The sequence below is a fragment of the Medicago sativa genome, chromosome 8 (genome assembly GCF_051527215.1).
Source record: "Medicago sativa cultivar Bolivia chromosome 8, Bolivia_mono, whole genome shotgun sequence".
NCBI classification, from domain to species: domain Eukaryota; kingdom Viridiplantae; phylum Streptophyta; class Magnoliopsida; order Fabales; family Fabaceae; genus Medicago; species Medicago sativa.
In genome coordinates this window covers 53768989-53784337 of record NC_140756.1, presented here as the reverse complement: position 1 = coordinate 53784337, position 15349 = coordinate 53768989, and the positions used below count along the sequence as shown (strand labels likewise).

The window sequence follows — 15349 nt, the reverse complement described above, 5'->3', positions numbered from 1 at the left end:
GAGTACTGAACTGCTGATCAGATTATTAAGATCACTCTTGTTCATATCTATGTCTATGCATAAATATGCCCTCCTTCAGGGAGCCTTAGACTGATTTACTTATATTTCTTCTAAGAACATTGAAAATAAAAAAAATAAAAAATTAACAATATAATGCTACTATTATTCTAAGGACAATAGCTTAATAGCATCCACAACTTTGAGAGAGAGAGAGAGAGAGAGAGAGAGAGAGAGAGAGAGAGAGATTTATTGACAATGGTACTGTGGATGCATCAAAGCGAGCACCAATGCCCCAAATAAACAAAATATATGTCAGCAATAATGACCACAAAAGTGCACATAGAGAGAAAATCACTAAGTTACAATAAGTGGCATGAAATCTAGAAGCTTCTCTATCAATCTCAGTCATCACTCTCTTCTTCAACCTTCTAAATCTTTGCAAATTTCAACTATTGCAAAGCTTGAAATCCTATAACAACCATTGTTTTAGGGGAAAGACTAGAATTTTTTTTTTTTTAGTATGGAGGGCCACTCCCAAATAGGCATTATTATGAGAAAATAACTGGATAAAAAAACTCTGGATGCACTGTAGTTTTGGAATTACATATTTCCACCACGATATAGTTGAAAATGTGGTGACATTGACATGCATGTAAAAATACAAGGCACATACCCTTAATCTACTTTGATTCAGTAAGACTGATCATGAAAAGACATTTGGCATTCCCCAGAGCCCGACCATATATTTGCTAATCTTTCAATAGAACGGTACTTGTTCGTTTTATCCATTGAAATATAAAAAAAAAACACGCATTGTCTTCAAAACAAGTCCGTTCCGTCTAATATATTCAGCAAATGTCAGCTCATCTTCATGTCCTTGAAATCCTTCTATGTGAATATAGGTCAGGTGGGATTTGAGACATTCAGAAACTGTTGTTGACTCCGGCTGCCATGTTCTCAATGGTGGTTGTTCCTCCTACCAGCAAAAAGGGACATCATGTCATGACTCAAAAACATATTTGTGTGTACAGATATAGAGAGACATGCATGCATGTATATATAAATAGACCAAAGATTGTTTGAATTAAACTTGAAAACGGTCAACAAACCTTGTTGCTCTTAATTATGAGAACTTGAAGCATGTGGCATTTCTCAAGCACATGGACCAGAAGATTTGAGTTGAAACATGGAAGAACGAACTTTAGATGATGTAAATCACGAAATTCAGGATAATTTAGAACAGGGGCATGAGGTGGCCACTGCACGTACACGATAACAAGTGATGATGCAATATTAGTACCAAACTAAACATACAAAACATATAACTATAAAAATAAAACTCACCTTTGATGTCGAATGATGTGAAAGTAGATATATATCACCTTCTTCATATTTGAGGCCTTTGAGATGTAACTCACTATTGTCATTTCGGATGAGGTTGAGAATAGGGTCGACAAATTTACTTTCAACTGGGTAAAATCATTGTTATCAAAAACGCGACTTAAGTCCCAAAATCCTGGTTTTTGCGACTTTGTGTAGCTTCAACGACTCAAATCCATAGCAAAGTCCCAAAAACAGGCAAAATCCTATCAAAGTCGCACAAAATCGCACAAAATCGTGAAATCCATTCAAAATCGCAGGATTTTGATGGATTTTGAAGGATTTTGTTCATTTTTTTTTATAAGAGTCAATTTTTGACCCGGTTCGTAAATTGACCCGATTTGAATCCATGACCCGTTCTATAAATACCCAAAAGGCAAAAAAATTTCATTCTTTCACTTCCCCCCACATTTATGTATATGTATTTTGTGGATTTTGAACTTTAGTCATTTATGACTATATGCAATATATAACATATATTTAACATTATTTTTGTTTTGGTAGAATCCTCGATTTTGATTGCGATTTTACGAGTCTCGACTTTGCTATCCTATATCGATTCTACAAAAGTCCTTGAGTAAAATCCTTCGATTTTGATTGCGATTTTACGAGTCCCGATTTTGCTACTCCCTTTCGACTTGAAGTAAAGTCCCGATTTTGATAACCTTGGGTAAAATACATCAAGAAACGCTTCCGCCATACTGTGAAAGTTGCCAACAATACCCAAATTGATAGATCCTTCGTTTATATTAAAGTAGGACCAAGTGAAATTGTCATTGGCTGTTTCGGAGCTGGACAAAGTTGGAACGAAAACTTTGGTCACAAAGTCTTTAGGGACAAAGTAAAAGTAAACCTGCAAAGTTTCCAGGTTTGGGGAGCCAGAGAGAAAGTAAACTATTTCATTTACATCCACAATATCTGCGCCAATTTCCAGCTTCTTCAGTGATGGAAAATGAACAGAAGAAGGTTTCACCTCGATAACTATGGCACCGTAAAGACTGCAGTGTTTTCAAAAGTCAGATAAGTTAAAAAGTAAGTGGATAGAAAATAAATTATAGGTCAAATGTCTCCTGCAGTCTTTTTTTTTTTGGTTACAATTTGGTCTTTTAAATCATAGAATATTTATACCATTACTCATTTTTTTCGGCCAACTTTGTTAAAATGTGCTTATGAATGACATCAAACATGGTTATTTACGCACAGTATCTTGTTTTTGAATTCAAACCTAATTTTACAATAAATATTCCATCAACAATATTATAAGTAATGGAACAATTTTGTTTCAAATCAAACCCAATACAACAGCTAATATAAACGCTTTCGAATTTGTAACGAAAAAAAGAAACTTAAACACTAACTTGTTAACGTTAGTGCTAATAACTTGTATGTCTGTGTGTGTGATGATAGCATTAAAATAGGTTAACGTACCTGAGGCAAACGATATTAGTAGCATTGAGAAAGAAGGAAGCCGGGAGGTTAATTCGAAAAGGAACATCGAGAAAGAGTTGTTGAAGTTGAGTTCCAATGGAAGCAAGGATCCACGTTTCAACAGAATTGACTTGAGATAGAAAGGCTTCAAAATTCAATTGCTTGAATCGATCACAATTGAAAGTGAGATGAAAATTTTGAATGTCGCGGGATTTGCGGAGGATGAGAACAGAGTTTACGAATGATGCAACATTTCTGAACGGAATTGATCGGTGAAAGTTGAAATAGAAGACCTGAAGATCCTTCCAGAGATTAAGATACCTAGGAGAGACAAGGCTCATTGTTGCGACGGAAGTTTTAGTTGGGAGGAATGACATTATATGACATATTAGCGAGTCCGGTAAACTACTTAACCTGTCGACGGCGAAGTTAGTGACTCCTCCGTCGTCGAATTCTTCTTCTTCTGCTTTAGCTGGTTTCATCTCCGCCATCGTCCGTCAATTCAGCAATAGTTTCTCAAATTAACGAGGACTGTGATTGACATTTGATGGAGTGGTTTAGGGTTTCTCAAACTAAAAGATATATTTAATAATAAACTAGAACGCCGACCCGTGCGTTGCATATGTCTTTTAGAATTTAAAACTGTAGTATATTTTGAACAATTGATATTTAGTTTTTTTAAGGAGAATAGATTTTTTTTAAATGATGAAACTATATCATTTTTTTTTGTAATAACCCTCTGGTTTAGAGAGAAAGTGGAATCTGGTAATTTGTAGTTCGATCGGAAAGTAAGTAAAGTTTAATTAAGAATTGTCCTCCTAGAATCGAACAATTCATTATTTATGGAACTTATTAACCATTTGAACTCAATTGTTTGATTTATGAAACACTATCATATGCCATTTACGTTTGCAATGAGAATAGAAAATAGAGGTGGAAGACAATACATTAGAACAATCATCATAAAAAAAAGAATTATGGAGAGTATCAAGACTCATTCACTATGCTCATTTACAACACAATCTTAGACATCTTTGTGTTCTACCATCATCAATTGGTGTGACTTATATTCCCTTTTCTCTTCTCTTTCCACTTGACTTGGTTGATGGAGTATTCATATTTTTCAAACAATCCTATACAAAACGATAAAATTAAAATTAAAACAAACTTTGAATTTCATTTGTGTGTGTGATGGACACAAACTTACATCATAGCCTAAAAGCAAATTTGGTTTATTGTAGAACAATAAAATATTTGGTTAAGCACCTAATATAACATTGATTTCAAATTAGAAAAGAATGACAACAACTTTGTTTTATCTTGGTTTTTCAGGTGTCAAACATTGATTAGGCTTGGACCTTTTTAACCTTTGATATCTCCATTTTTCCTTGGGAAGGGCAAAATGAGGAAAAAACCCTTGAGAATCGAGGTTTGGGAGTTGTTTTCGCTATAGGAAGGTGTTAGACACCCATAACGACTATAGTATTCTATAGGAACCGTCTTTACTTTCTACACCTAATGCTTTACTTTTACACGCTATTTATTGAAAATGTTATTCATACCTAAAGGTTTGCTAGGTTAAGAATTGGAGGGAGAAGAATGTGTTTGGATTTTTGTTTTATTCGATTTGGAGGAGTGTTGGCTCCTTGCCTACGTACCCTTTTAAGGGATCAAAACCAATCGTAGTTCACTTCCAAAAAAGAGTTTGTTGATTTCGTTGTTCGATTTTAATTTTAAAAAAAAATGGAATTATGAAGAATGGAGATAAGAGGCCTCAAGGGCATAAGATTTGGAAAATAGTGGGGTGTGATTAGTTATTTATGAAAATGGTCTAAGTATGGTTAAAATTCATTAAGACTTTTATTTAAGAAAACAAAGGGAAAAGGGAGGAGTTTTGACTCCTATTTTTTGAGAAAAATTTTCAAGTGAGATTGTTCACATTTTTTGGAAAATGAAGTTTTTGCCTAAGTTTCAAATTTCCTAGCCATACATCTAAAGCATACATATACCATACACGTGATGTGTGTGCATGTGTCCGTGCATGTGTCGGTGTACATAGTTATTGTCCATTGTCCTTTTACATCATTGGCCTAGATACACACTACTATCCTTGCGAGAAGTTAATCTCGCATAACAAAATAAATGCAAGAAAATAAAAGTGAAGGAGTGAGATGAAGTACGGAATGCTTATATGACACATGAGATAAAATGGTTAGTAGAACAAGATATATCATGGAAAATAACGCAAGTAAAAACAATATAGCAAAAGTGAGAAAATTAACACAAAAAGCAAGTAAAACAAATGCAAAAATATGCCTAAAATTACACCACAAAATGCAAGGTTTACACATGACTTATAATCCTCATATCCCAACAAATTCTCAAAATCATTAATTCAGTTTTTTGCAAAGAGGATCAAAGGCATGCGACATACTACGCATTTTAAAGTGAGTTTAGACATATCCTACATTATTCATTCACAAACAAGACTTGTAAAACAAGTAACTAACCACAACATATTCACATACAGTAAAAACACATCAAAACAGTAGTAATTTCATCACAAATTCACACATCACAAGTCACAAACATATATCAAGAATTGGACTCAAGATTATGCAAATTTTCACAAGATTTTAACATGAAATTTCACAAATAAGCAAGGAAAATATCACATCATTTTTTATCAATTTTTCCAGTACAAAATTACCACAAAAAGGTCACAAAATTAACAAGAAACACTTATGAATTATTTTGGAATTTTTCAAAAGGTTTTAGGCATGGCAGGAGTATGAAAATCACAAACAGTGTGTAATATAGCAAGAAAAACAATAAAAATCGAAAATACAGTAAAAAAGAGCCCAGGCCCAAAGTCTTTGATGGATTTGGACTATCTAAACGCCTCAGAGGCGTTGGATTGATCCAATTCCATCTAAACCTAGATCCAAGGGTCATAAAGCAACAGGTGCATGGTAAGGCAAAGCAGATACACAGGAAGGACAGATCTGAATCGTACACGTGTGAGAGCTTAGATCAGACGGCTTAGGATGGAGGAAAGATGAACCAGAAGTGAACCGGACCGGTTCAGGCGTCTATATAAGCATAGAGGCACCGGTCCAGTTCATTTCTCCTTCTTCTTTCTCTCTCTACACCAAACCTAGTGAGAGAAGATCTCACTTCTCTCTAAAACCAGACCGTCGGAGATAGATCGGAGAAGATGATCGGAGAAATCTCCCGTACGGCGGTTCGCCAGTGGCGCCACCGTACCGGAATCTTTCTGAACCCTTTTTCAAAGTTTTTTTACACGATTCTTCTCGTTTCTTTCTCCTCTTTGTGGTTTTGAGGTTATTTTTGTGAAACTGTGACTAAAACGGAGTAGATCGGGGTTTGAATCTTACGGTTTTCAAAAAAATTTAGGTTTTGAATCTTTTTCGAAGATGTTTTCCAGAAACCACCGATCTACTCCGATCTAGCTTCGTTGATGTTTTAAAGAGGAAACTGATAAGGTTTACGTGTTTACCTGTGATTTAATTCGGAGATTCGAAGGAGAAGACGAAGGAAAACTTCTTGAATCTTCTCTGATCTTCTAGTGAACGCTTCGTCGTTGTTGCAAACCGAAAATAAATCGGTGAACTCGTTCCTCTTCTTCTCCGATTCAATTCGAATTCGATCCCTCTTCTTCTCTGTCGTATTAAATCCTTCGTGATCGCGTTGGATTCGTCACAATTTGTGATGAATTTACGCTGGAATTGCGAAGGTACCGATTCAATGATGAAGATTCTTCATAGAATCTCTGAGAATCTCTGTAAATTTGAACCGGTTTGATGAAATAGTTGTTGGATTGAGTTTGTTTGTGGTGAAATTGATGCGAATTTGTGAGGAATTGGTGTGGAATCGAGTTCTGGAAAGTTAGGGTTTATGATTTGGGGATGAAGTTCTTCATGAACTTCATCATGTTCTTGATGAATTCTGGAAAGTTGTTGAGTTTTGATCCTTGAGATCAGAGAGAGAAAGTTGGGAAGTGTTTGTTGTGATGTGGCGTGTAATGGATCGTTCCTTGGCACTGTGCATTAACTGTTCCCTTTTTATAGACTGACACTTGGATCTGTGAGCCAATCAGGACTTGACACCTGGCTTCGGCCTTGAGCTTGGACTTAAAAAGGACCTTCCTGCAAAAAATGTGAACTACAAGGACCAACTTGCAAATAACAAAAGTTTTAAAGGACTGGATTGTAATTAAGTAGCAAAGGACCAAAAACAAATTTTAAAAACTTGAGGACTGAAATGTAAAAGGAAAATAAAGATAAAACTAAAATGAATTAAAATTGGTAAAATGAAATGAAAGTAAAGTGAAACAAAATTTTAAAATCAATCAAAAGGACTAAAATGAACCAATTACAAAAATGAGGTACTTTAAAGTAACCTCTCTGCCAAAATTTTGTGTGAAATGACCAAAATGCCCTTAGGGACTAAATTGACTCAAAATGACTCAAGTGCAATTTTTGAAAAGGTTTTTAACATGGAATTAAAGCAAGAATTTATACAAACAAATTGAAAAAACTCAGAGACAATTTACAGGGACTAAAATGAGTTTGAATGCAGGAAATGACTAAAATACTCTTTTTCATGATTTTTGCAAATAACATTGAAGAAATTTGGAGTTAATCAAAGACGATTTCAAATAACTCGGAATGCAAGAAAACCTTTTGGATGGTTTGAAATGCAAGAAAACAGACAAAATTACAGTTGAAAACATTTTCAAGTAAAAGCAGTAAATTTCAGATAAAGCAGAGTATCAAAAAGCAGTAAATTTCAGATAAGGCAGAGCAAAATGTCAGAGTAAAACAACAGTAAATTGCAATCTCTCAAGAGTCAAAGACCCATCTCAGAGATGAGAAAACATTTTGAGTAAGTATTTTTAGGTCCAAAATTAGGGTATGACAAGCTTAATACAATTAAATTCACCACATGGTTCTTATTGAAAAAGAATGTCTACATAGCACAACCAAGATTTAGAAAGCACAACTTATGCCAGACATTGAGGAGAGGATGAGGATATAGGACGCCGAAGTTTGGCTCACAAAAGGCTCATGACCACATTGTACACACCAGACAAAAAACATATTGAGCTATCAATTCCTTTCGAAAGGCTAATCACAGCTAACTATAACTTATAACACCTTTAGATCCTATTAGAGAATCAATGTCAACTGATCAATACTACTACTATTAGTTACTATGCATATTTTTCTACAAATTTTTTCTTCACATGCTTTTTGATAACCCAATTTTTATGAATTTCTTTGTTATGAAGATACTTCTTTATGGAAGAACACTACTTTTTTTATCAATTAAAGATCAATAATCCAATACTTTCTTGAAATAAAATACTAATTTAAAATTTAAAAATGTTAAGCGTGTACTTAGGGGGAAAACTAAAAAAAACTTAGAATCACAACTTTAAAAAAAATAAAACTTAGAATCATAACTTTTTTTCAACGGAAACTTATAATTAGGAACGGTGGAGTATTTACATCTATTTAACATTTTTTTTGTTCTAATTTAACATGTTATTTTTCCTAGAAGTTACTCTTATTGGTGATATATTTAACATCATTTATTTTTCATCTATTTAACTACTTTTTTTTAAGTATTTAACATGTTATCTACTTTACATGTTTTATTTGACTTGTAAGACAATAAACTTATACTTATAGGAAAATAAATGAACTAAAAGTTACTCCAACATATAATATATATATATATATATATATATATATATATATATATATATATATATCAACAGCAAACACCTCCAAATAAGTCAACTTTGATAAGAATCACAAAGTTTGGAATGTGTGGTTTTTTCACGATTTTTGCTTCCAAAAAGTAAGTAATTTTTGACTCAAGTTACATTGGCAACAAAACTAAAATATTTCAACTTACCATTGAAGAAAAACAATAGTTAAAAACAAATGGATAGGACGAATAAACAATCCAAACAAATGAACAAATGAGGTACTCTTTGTCTTATTCCTCAATCAACATTGCCAATTTTTGTACATTTGAACAATTTTCCCGAAAAGAAGAATACATAATATTTTGGAGCAACTTAAATTTCATGTTTACATCGAGAGTGTCCAAGATTTTATTCACGTCCAGAGTGTCCAAGAAGCACGACAACCCGCAGATAGAAAAACAACTATACAAAGGTCACCAACAGACCGGAAAACCCCAAAAAAGACCTACAACCCAGCAGCTATTTAGAACCGAAACCTGCACAGGGACATAGGCAGCTAGCAGAAAATCAAAAGCTGCAGCAGAAACAGAATACTAATGCTGATATATCCACCACCTCCTTTTTAGATGAGTTGTTAATTTGGGTTTTGCAGCAAATCTTGAAAAGATCAGGAAAAAAAATGAAGAGAGAGAGAGAGAGAGAGAGAGAGAGAGAGAGAGAGAGAGAGAGAGAGAGAGAGAGAGAGAGAGAGAGAGAGAGAGAGAGATGGAGAGAATCACTGCCACAATGTCCCCATCTCCCAAATACATACCAGCCACTTAGAATCTAAAAAGAATTACTACATAATTAGTGTCAAATTCTTTACAACTAATTCAATAACTAAGAAGCATCTTATAAAAAAAAATCAATAACTAAGAAGAAAATGAATGAAACTAAATCATGGATTAGTCATGTACATAGCAAATTAACATCAAATTATTGCTCGAATATGATTTAAAATGCCAACTTAAACAGCAAAAATCACTTTTGTTTTATAACTATTATCCTCTAGCAGAAATCCTATCATTTCAATTGATAATCTTATTGCTTTTACAAACCTTGCACAACATCACATATAACTTACTTGACATAAAATCTGACTACTATAGACTCAACAAAAAAACACAGCTTGAGTCAAACGAAACACAAAAAGAAATAGTTCTTATCACACAAACCTCATCAGGACGGTACTCGACATGATAGGCACACCACTTAAGCCTCAAGAGCTACTTATAAGTCGTATCTGTTATGTCATATACATTCCCATAGTGCAACATCTGTGAAAGCATGATTCAGACAAAATACATTAGAAACAAATGAATCAATTACAGCCAAATATCAAATGAATAAGATACTTGTACTGTTCTAAAAGATCTAAAATTTCTCAAAGTAACTTATGATGGATTATCTCAAATGAATCCTATCACCTATTTTCACCAAGTTTAGGGGACCTTTTTAGGTTGATATACATGACATACATGACTCATCATCTTCATTAAAAATAGACAACAACTAACAATAGACAACAATTAACCATAATCCAAAAGAAAGCATTGCAAAAACATCAACTAAAAGGACCATAAACGATTCAAAAACTAAAAGGACTTGTTTGGGACTTTTGAAACTTAAAGGACCATTTTGGGAAAAACGAAAAAATTAAAGGACCTTTAGATGCATTTGACCTTTTCTTTATCAGAAACTGTATTTATAGAATTAAATCTGTTAATATTCTTTACCATATTCATTGTGCAACAACGCATTCGTACTTTGGCATCCACTGTAAACATATCATCTACTTCAATCTTAGTAATAACAAAAGAATAGAAGAAAAATATTAAAGCATCTACTTACTGACAACAGTGACAGAAATTACCCCAATCTCTTTCTTATTATTAACTTATACTACCACTTGAACTAAGTTTTTTTTGCAAGCTACATCTCTTATGGAGCTAAAAGATCAAGCATGATCCTCTTGTCTTGTTAGATTCAAGTAATGAGTTTGCTACAATATTTAACAGGTCTGATATAAGCAAAATATTTAAAGGTTCATCGAGACAGACTATACTCCGATTCAATTTCTTCATATTTATATCTAATAAGCATAAGCATTTGGTTACAATTTTATTTTACTTCGTATAACCTGAGTTTTGAAAACTAAAGTACTTATAATATGAAGAGAATAAGGCTAATATAGAAAGAAATTAAATAACATAATGCATCAGATAAGAATCTAGTTGAAGCCACACACGCTCTTGCAATTTCGGCGAAATGCGACATTAATGAAAACAAACAAACTGCAATAACAGTAAAAACAAATTAAAAAACTCATGATGAAATAGAGAGTGAGATAGAACTAAACCTCATGAGCAACATTTTGCGCTTCTCGTAAAGCTTGTCAGCGAGGTTACGAAGTATGGTCGTCGACATCAATTGTCCGCCATGCCCGCCATGGAAACAACTTCTACGAAATAGATTATGATTGTTCAAAGATGCATATGTGAACCATAATTGAACATCAACATGGCATGTAAGTGATCAATTAAAATGTATATAAGAGATTTAGCTCACCTGCATCAATAAGTCACTTTAGGGACAATTTGATAATGTTGTCAATTGTAAACCTAGTTGCTTTGCCTAATGTTCTTGAGATTCTGGGCTTGTATAAGGACAACCTTGTGAACTATGCTTGAACATTCTGATCAGCTTTCTGAGCAACATTTTGAACTAACTTTCTGAATTCAGAGTTAGTTCATGAATTCAAATGTACTTTGATTTCTTGTATCTTGGTATGATTTAAACTTTGTTTGTGCCTTGATTAATCACTCAAGAACGCACAAATACCAAGAACTATTAAAGTCCATTAATCACCATAGATGTCTTTAAAGATTTCTTGATCCAAAGTTAAAAATCATTATAAGATATGTTCATGTCACATCTGTTCTTGCATGTTCTTGGTGTGGACATTGATTTATGGGTTTCCTCTAATGAACCTTCTGAGCAACCTTCTGAACAACATTCTGAACTCCTTCTGGGTTCATATATATGAACTTCAGAATGTTTCTTCTGGGCTCCTTTTTTTTGACAGTTGTACTTTGTGCTGAACATTCTGACGTTCTTCAACACTTTGAACCTTATGAAGGTTGTTTATTTATTTCCTTCAAGAACTACTTGAAGCATATAAATGAGAGATCATTTGTTTTGACAAACAAGATGATTCTTTCTTTGAAGTCCAAAAGAATATTTTTTTGCATCTAGTTCATCATTGCATGCAACTGATGACTTTAAATATTCTTGTTTATCCATAAAGTAATCCTTTATTATTTTTGGATATATTCAGGGTTAATGTTCATGATTATTATGAACTCCATTCACATGAATATTCTGATCTCTATTCATAGGAACATTCTGAACTCTGAACTTCTTATCTTCAGAAGCTTTGGAAGTGTGATACTTTGAGGAGGTTCTAAGAATCTTCCTAACTTGTATGCATATTTCCTTTTATCTTCTTTACCCATGGTGGATCTTTAAATCATATAACATAAAACTCAATGTGAGTTTTGTCACATAACTTCAAGCACATTCTTGTGCAGGTTGTGATGTAAGTTCTTCCAGCATGATTCAAGTTCTTCCACCATGATTCTTGAGCTATGAATCTTCATGGAGATATGATCTTGTTGTTTCAACTGATGATATACTCATTCTTTCATTGTTTAGTAGATATGATGCACTTATCAATGTGGGTGGCTTCTAGCTTATCCACTTACGTGATTCCTGTTCTTTTAACAAAAACTCAAGTGCAAACATCAGTAGATTACCATTCATAAAACTTATCATTTATTCCACGAGGTTTGTTATCATTAAAACATTCATCAAAAAGATTTTTGCTTCAATATTAATCCTATTTTTTGGTCAATATTACACCTACGTATTTTCAGTGGTATATAATGTAACATCATTTTTTGTGGCCAATATATAACTAACATTTTATAAATTATATATATTTGATTTTTATGTGGTGGACAAAGCACAGACATTTTACTTTGTTATTATGATATTTGCTATTTCATAAACTTCTGTGAGGTTCAACATGTCTCAAGATCCACAAATTGAAGCTCATGTCAGATATTCGCTTTCAAGAAGACAATTAATTTTTTTTTAGCTCCGACCAACACAATGGATGATTTAAAAGACACAACTTAATAAATACTTTGTGTATCTTGGTGAAAATTATATTACGTCTCATGTATTTGTACAGGGACCATGTGTAGATCGATCGTGGGGCGGATAAAGATGAAGTAGACGGTTTATTCTCCCTGAGTTATTCGTTACGATAGTGACTTAGAATTTATGTTTAGGTCGATGGTTGAATAGAATGTGTTATATCTCTGTGTTCGCTCCAACTGCAGGTGTCCAGATTGTCAATGGGATTTGATGTAATTTAGTGGTTTTTATATTATTTTATTCGTGTATTGTTGTGTAATGTGTTGCATAATGTTTCACTTTTGTTGAATTTGAAAAATTCTTGTAACGTTAACGTAATGTCGTATGTGTAATGTTAATGAATCATGATAAATTATGTAATGTCGTTGTTTATGACTTGGTGTACGTGTTGTACTGGTTTTAGTTCATCAGGAATTGTCGTTCTTAATTACGGGCCGAAAATGGTTTGGTTTGGTACTGTAGACTGCACTGTCTGTTGTTACTGATAACAACGGTAGTTAACTACTGTTCTAGATCGGCCAAAAGGATCTAAGGCCCATTCACTTAGGCCCAATATAATCCAAAGTCCAAATACCATGTTTAGCAACATTACTTGTGACATACCCCTTCTCCGCGAAGGAGGTGTACGGAGCAAGCAGAACCGGTTCAAACGAGCCACAACGTCTCTTTGTACGTTCCCGCAATTATTTCTCTTGCGGTTACACTTCCCACGATTTCGTAACCGCCGGACCCAGGTGTGCCATTACAACGGCTCTGCAGCCCTCCACCTCTATATATAGGGGACTCTTAACAGTCCCCAAGGTAGAATCTACCCTTCCTCTAAACCCTCACTCTCTGATCTCTACTAACTTGAGCGTCGGAGCACCTGCAGGTACACCCCCCCCCCCCCCCCCCCGTTCCAAGAAGCACTCTTGACGCATTCTACCACCACTCAAACCACCGCATTTAAAGCACCGACAGTCACATTTTGATCAAGTACGATCAACTGCCATTAGGACAACAATAGTATACTACCACTGGAATAACGATAGTTAACTATCGCTGGATATAAACCGGCAAAATCGTATTTTCCATGTTTTTTTAAGAAAAAACACATGTTAGAAAAGCAATATAAAAAAAAAACAAAATATCATTGCGTTGCTTTTTAGTCCACGGACATATAACCTAAAAATATTTCCATGCAATAGTACGCTTCCACCCCACCTCATTGCTTATATTAAACTTAATCAATTGTTGTAAATTACCAGAGAAAAAAACTTGTCTAGCACTCCACTGCACAATATTCAACCACAACGACATAACTAAAGGACAATCATGCATCGCATGTAATATTGTTTCAAACAATACTACCACAATAAGAGCACATACCAGAACCCAACTCCATTTTGTTTTTCAAATGATTTGTTGACAGTCTCTTATGACACATTAACCACACAAGATCTCACCCTCTTGGTTGCTTTCAGCTTCCAAATAAATAATATCACTTTATTAGGGCTACCACTCCTCCTTTCTCTTAACTCCTCCCTTATAAAACTTCAGTAATAGACCTAAACCCATAATGCTTTGAGTAACATGTATGCTAACCGTTCATGTTTTTGTATTATTTGGTGCATATAAAATTTTGCTAGGTGATGAATATCACCAAGTACTAAATTACTCTAACTACTCCTATTTAAGAAACTAAATAAATACTCAAATTCTTCATTGATTCAATATAAGGTCAATACAATGCTTATATAGGTAAATGCACACTCACAATAAGACAAGTGCACCCTAACATACTCAATATTACTCCCTACATTAGATCCTTCTAGATTAAGGTGAGTCATTTTGCTTCTAGAATTAGGTGAGTCACCACATAAGTGTTCTGTATTTTAATTATCTTATCATTACCTACCCCTTCAAAATCAACCTTGTCCTCAAGGTTGTAAAAATAGGTTGATTGGATCAATTTTTCAGGTGCTCTTAGAGGACCTTTATGTTGAAGACACACAAATGTTGACCCAGATCCCATTGTTGGGTAAAAGGAATCAGAAACTCACTGATGGTTGCATGTTGCATCGCTTTTAACATGGAGTAGTTTGTGTGAATATCACCCAATTCACTATCCTTGTTAGCTTTAACATGGAGTAGTTTGTGTGAATATCACCCAATTCACTATCCTTGTTAGCAGAGAACAAACAAGCTGGTGTGTGCCTTGAATGTAAGACTGATGCATGCATAGTTGAAATAAGGATTTTGTTTGCAACAATGCATCCTGGTACCATTTCACAGTTTCAACACCTATGAATGAGGGAACTTTGAGAATTCAAAGTGTCAACTTCAAGTAGCTCCAATAGAACATGAGAAGGTGTACCAATCCCTACAATCTTTTTTATAGCTTCAATTTGATAAGTAGGGGACAAACTGTCATTTTCGTTTTGCCACCAAACACTAATAATTCCCAAAAGAACAAGAATACTAGACCATCCATGTTGCCTTGAATAAGCTTCTGAGAGAAAAGTATCGCATACACTAATCATATCATTACCAACCCCTCTA

General features: G+C 34.1%; 1 pseudogene; it reads right to left on the bottom strand.

Moving 5' to 3' along the window:
• Positions 1-567: 567 nt before the first annotated feature.
• On the bottom strand, positions 568-3344 carry LOC146899538 (F-box/FBD/LRR-repeat protein At4g26340-like; annotated as a pseudogene).
• Positions 3345-15349: the final 12005 nt, after the last annotated feature.